Here is a 6,000-nt window from a genome sequence, read left to right on the forward strand (position 1 = left end):
ATGGACTTTGGGCCCTTGTGAACCTGTGTTTTAAGCTGTATGACATTGCTTTGGTGATTCTGTTTCTGTAGCAGACTGACCCCTGAAGCCCTGCTCATGCCTTGGTGCTTTGACGTTATCTTCTGAGGAAGTAATATAGCAATGACCTATATAACCTGCTTTCAAGTTCCCCTCTTTGGAGTGCCTTCCCCACGCTCAGGTTGACACTGCCTAATTTGAATTGTATCTACTCACAATAAATATATTCTATTACATGAATTTTTGGTATTTCTCTAAGCATTTTAGGTTTTGACAACTGTGAACACCGGAATAACTCAGGTTACTTTTTTCTTTATTGTGGTAAATATATATAATGTGAAATTTGCCATTTTAACCATTTTAAATGTACAGTTCAGTGTCACTACTTACATTCACAATGTTGTACAGCCATCACCACTATCTCTTTCCAAATTTTTTCATTATCCTTAACAGAAACTCAGTACTCACCTTAACAGAAAGTCAGTACCCCTTAAGCCATACCTCTCCATCCCCCCCTCGCACTCCCCCACCTGCCACCTGTCTCTCATGAACCACTAATAAACTTTGGTCTCTATGTTTGTCTGTTCTGTATGTTTCCTATCAGTGGAATCATAAAAGATTTGTCCTTTGGTCTGACATAAGTCACTCAGCATAATGTTTTCTGGGTTCATCTGTATCATAGCATATATTACATTTAAAAAATATTTTGAAGACCAACGCCCTGTAGCACTTTTGCACATATGCACTGAGAGACGCATACGATGTTCATAACTACGGTTATTCATAAGAGCAGAAAAGTGCAGATGAATCAAATGTTCATTGCCAGGAAAATGGATAAAGAAATTGTAGAGTATTAACACAATGGATTATTACACAACAATGAAAAAGAATGAGCTATAGCTACATGCAAAAATGTGGATAAATCTTAGAAGCCCAATAGTGAGAGAAAAGGGCTGGTCACAGAAGTCTATACACAGTATGTTATTTTTATAAAACCCCCAAAGAGCAGAACAAAATGAAACAACATTACATATGTGGCTAAACGTTATTTTTAAAGCAAAGAAATCATGAAAACGAAATTTAGGATAGTGGTTAATCCTGGAAGAGAGGGAAGGGAAGAGATATAGGTAATGTTCTGGTTCTTAAGTTGGGTGGTAGGTTAGGTTTCACGTGTGTTTATTTTATTATTAGAATTTATAGCTAGATCTCATATATACTTTGAATGCTTATAATACTACATAAGAACAAAGTCAATGTCTCCATAAATACTTCTAATGCACTATTTTTTAAAAAATCTGTTTACAATAAGCAAATATACTTTGACCCCTCAAAATAGAGATTTCCATCAAAACCAACCGAAGAAAAAGACAAACTCCTTTAGGCCATCCTCACTTATCGTTTTAGAACATTGACTACATGGATCAGTACTTATTTTCATAGGTGGTAAATGAATCAGGCAAGACCCCGGTTGTGGAGTAGAATGTTTTCCGTGAAGGTTAGCCTTTGAGTGTTGAAGCAGAAAAGGTTTCCAGAGTAAATTCACTCAAGTTAGTAACAGACCATGTCCCCTGTTTACTTTGGCCGGACATTACTGCTGATTAAAATAGATTATTTTCTTCAAACTCTATTTTTGCATAACACACAAACTCATTTTACAGTGAGAGTGCAGCATGCAGCAGCGTGGACTGGGCTCTTTGGTCAACAAATTCATTTGCTGCTCTCACTCTCAAAATTCAGCTGAAATGGATGTGTCCCTTAAACTGGACACAAGCAATGGCTTCCAGGCGTGCATTTTGCTCAATAATTCACGAAGCATTCACGATTACTTATCTTGGGGAATAAAGTAAAACTAGCCACATAGCAGCCCAGGAAATGTACCTGCTCTAAGGTAATAAGTGTCATAAAGTTTGTTGTTGGGTGCTATCGAGTGGATTCTGATGTATAGCAACCCCATGTGACAGAGTAGAACTTCCTTAAAGGATTTTCTAGGCTGTAATCTTTATGGAAGTACTAGGCTGCTAACTGAAAGGTTGGCAGTTCGAACCCACCAGCCAGCCTCTGTGGGAGAAAGATGTGTCAGTCTGCTTCTGTAAAGATCTACAGCCTTAGTATGGGGCAGTCCTACCCCGTCCCACAGGGTCATTATGAGTTGGAATCAACTCGACGGCAGTGGGTTTGGCTTGGTTTGGGAATCTTTATGGAAGCACATCCCAGGAAGCAAATCTCCAAATCTCCCCCCTGCCCCACAAAGCCACTGGGTGGGTTGAACCGCTGAAACCAAGTGGTTAGCAGGTGAGAGCTTAACCGCTATGCTACCAGGGCTTCTTTTGCAAACTTTACTGTGTTAAAAAAACATTTCTTGTCCCAAGGATTTAAAATAAAACTAAGAGTTTGGAATAAAAACATTGAATACAAACTGTTAGACTTGCAAAGGTAGAACAAACTCTCAAATCTTTGCTTCTTTAAGATTTAGAAAAATGCTTAGCCAAGTATATACTAAGTGTTGTAATTACCACTTCTGTAGGGTTGCAATCAGCGTTTGAAATCAGGAGACTTGATATAAAGATTCTGCTCTGCCTCTTAATGGCTGTTCAACCTCAAATGAATCACTTACCCAATTTGGTCTTGTGTTGTCATGTGTGAAATAGTGGCGGTACTAATGTTTGCCCTACTTACTTCCCACAGGGGTAAATGAGCCCAGTAAAATAATAGGTGGGAATGTGTTTTGTAAATTGTAAAGCACTATATTATTGTGTAAAATATATTTTTCATCGATTAAAGTGATGCTAGTGGTTATCAACTAACCTCCTCGTGTATTGTGAATATTAGCATGTCAAATCTGGATCCCCAAATGTCACCAATACAGACTCGATGGAGCTTTGACAGTGTTTCAGAGGGAGGAAGAAAGGTCAGAATTTATTGAGAATTTGAACTTTGGTTTAAGGCTGGTCTTTCAACTTGGTTAGGACTGGATAAGGATTGTAATAAAATGGTTAAGGATTAGTGGAAATACTCGGGCAAGGATTTTGAGACAGGGATTCAAAGAGCCTTAGGTCAGCTGTTAGCTGTTAGTAAGCTGTTGACGCTTTCTGTTGAAGAGCTGGAAGTTCCTGTAATGAACAATGAAGTCATTTGCCTGGGAACAGTCTCCTGGTGTAGTAAACCTAATCTAATGAACACAACGGGAAAGTAAAGTCATGTTGATGGAGACAGTCCACCACTCACCTCTCAGTCTGTTGTACTCTGGTGGCTTGCCTGTTGCTATGATGCTGGAAGCTATGCCACCACTATTTCAAATACCAGCAGGGTTGCCTGTGGTGGACAGGTTTCAGCGAGCTGTCAGACTAAGACAGACTAGGAAGAAAGGCCTGGCAATCTACTTTTGAAAATTAGCCAATGAAAATCCTATGGATGATAACAGAGTGTTTTTCAATATAGTGCTGGAAGATCAGCCTCCTAGGCTAGAAGGCACTAAAATACACAGTAGCCACAACAGTGGACTTGAGTGTACCAACGATCATAAAGATGGCTCAAGACGGGGCAATGTTTCCTTCTGCTGCACGTGTGGTTGTCGTAAGTCAGAGCAACTAACAACAACAACACTGTAGGCAGTAAGTGGTTTTGGTCCTTGTGTCCAAACTGTATGGGCAAGGGAGGAGATAGTTTCTGTTCTCGTGGATAAAATGCCTGAGTTAGTGATGGGTGTCTGCTCATTCCCACTCTGTGGGCAGGCTCATCTTGCTGCCCTCCACTTGTGATCTTTCTCCCAGGGTCAGTTCTTCATTAAGGTCGGCTCTCTCTGCCACAACTCTCTCTTATCCTCATCCAAAAACTCATTTCTTCCCACCTGAAAACCATTGCTAATTTTGATTAGTAAGACCATGTAACATGACAGGTCCCTCAGGTTGATATGAAGGCCTCCTGAACAGAGTGGTTTGATTTGAAGGAGGATTCATCCAGAGGAATAACGCTATGTAAACAATTTTGGAGAAAAAATGTCTTCTGAAGAGAATGAGTAGATGCTGTCCTCCTTCCACCTCCCACTCCTACACTCCTACGCCAGGCCCCACCATGGCTTCCATACTGACTGGCAGAGGGGGTTGCTTGGCCTGTTCAGCTTTTGCTCCTTGTGTTGAGCCGACGAGGTAAAAACTTCACTAGTACGTTCAGTGTGATGAGAATTTCTTTGCATTCAAAACAGGAATGGGACCACCAGTTTAGAACTTAGATAAAAGATTTCAATTTGCAACTGGCGCCTAGGTCCTGGGTGGCCCAGGTCAAATTAATCTAGATCCAATTTCCTACCCCCTACCAGTTCTCAGCCCTCCTCACCACCTAAGTTTTTGCTTTAAAAAACCACTTTGAAGAACCTGTAATTCTCTCCTTGTAGTGCAATCACAGTGAATGAATGGTTCATTGTTAAAGAAGTAATTCCACTGAAGAAGGCAATCTCTCCTTCAAAGAGGGTTAGGAGTGTTGGACCAAATGCTATAATTAAGTCAAGTATTTGTCTACATTTCTTGTTATGTAATCCAGTGAGTATAGATGTTTCAAATTACTGAATTTTGGGATTCCATCAATATTATTTGTTTCTTAATACAAATGAATTTATAGATGGATATGCAGTAAAGTATACCAATACTACCTTACTTTTCTTAAAGGGTTCACAGACATCTGAGATTTTTTAAAACTTCTACATTTTATGAGGGGTGGTAGTTAACAGTTTTCTAAATTGCTAAGAGTATTCACTAGACTTTGGATTACCAGTGAGATTATACTTTCAGTATATGCCCTAAATCCTACTTATCTGCTTATAATTCCTGTTGTGAGTAAGAAATAAAGATATAATTTACGGGCTAAGCCAGTCCTACAATGAGAAGATTGAAACAGAATATATCGGAGAAGTAATGAGCACTTGTCTTTGATTTCTGATACTCTGATCAGGGAACTTGAATTGGTTGTGAGTTAGATATTTTGGGGAAAAAAAAAATGTCACCGGGGTCCCTAAATTTTTTGCTAGGAGATGTTACTTTTCCTATCTTCATTTTCTGACACTTCCAGATCACCAGCGAGAGTTGGGGGGTCTGGGGAAGGAGGTGAAGGTGAAGGTGAAGGCAGGTAAGGGGGAGAGGCAGTGTGGGCAGCCTAGTACCTGTGCAGAGTGAGGCAGAGAGGCCAAGCCTGCTTCAGCCCACGCTTTCCCGAGAGGCTACACAGACAGTGGCTGATAGTTCTACCAGCAGCAGTTCTTCAGAGCTTTAGAGGTCTTTGATCCCTGTGTTCAGAATCTCTGGTTTAAAGAGAGATTCAGGTACAGCCTCTGGAATGTGTCTCTAGGATTACACTAAAATTGCTAAATACATTTCCAGCAAAGTCTACCAGAAAGACCTTTGACAGAACTTAGAAAGCCAGTGTGATCATTTGATCCAGTCCAGATGAGTGGTTAGGAGATGTAAGTTCCAATCCCCTTATTACCTCTGAGCAGCTATGTTTTCAACCTGAGTTTTCAGTTTGACTGAAATGGGGTCACGTTACAAGTTTTTCCTGAATTTAAAATAAAGTGGGGGTGCATTTCATAGCATCTGGTCTTGGGCATTGATATACAAGTATCTGTTTGAGTTCCTGTTTTCAGTTCTTTTGGGTAAACATCTAGGAGTGGAATTGCTGGAACATACAGTAATTTTAGTTTTTTGAGGCGCCATCAAACTTTTTCACAGTGGGTACACCATTTTACATTCCCGCCCGCAATGAATGAGGGTTCCTCCCATTTTGCCATATGCTTACCAACCCTTATTATTTCCATTTTTCTGATAACAACCATCCTAGTGGGTGTGAAGTTGTAACTCATTTGAGGTTTTGTAACAGCCTTTCTTATGGTTAAGTGCTATGGCTGCTAACCAAGAGGTCAGCAGTTCAAATCTGCCAGGCGCTTCTTGGAAACTCTATGGGGTAGTTCTACTCTGTCCTATAGGGTCGCTATGA

The sequence above is a fragment of the Loxodonta africana genome, chromosome 25 (assembly GCF_030014295.1).
Source record: "Loxodonta africana isolate mLoxAfr1 chromosome 25, mLoxAfr1.hap2, whole genome shotgun sequence".
Taxonomy (NCBI): Eukaryota; Metazoa; Chordata; class Mammalia; order Proboscidea; family Elephantidae; genus Loxodonta; species Loxodonta africana.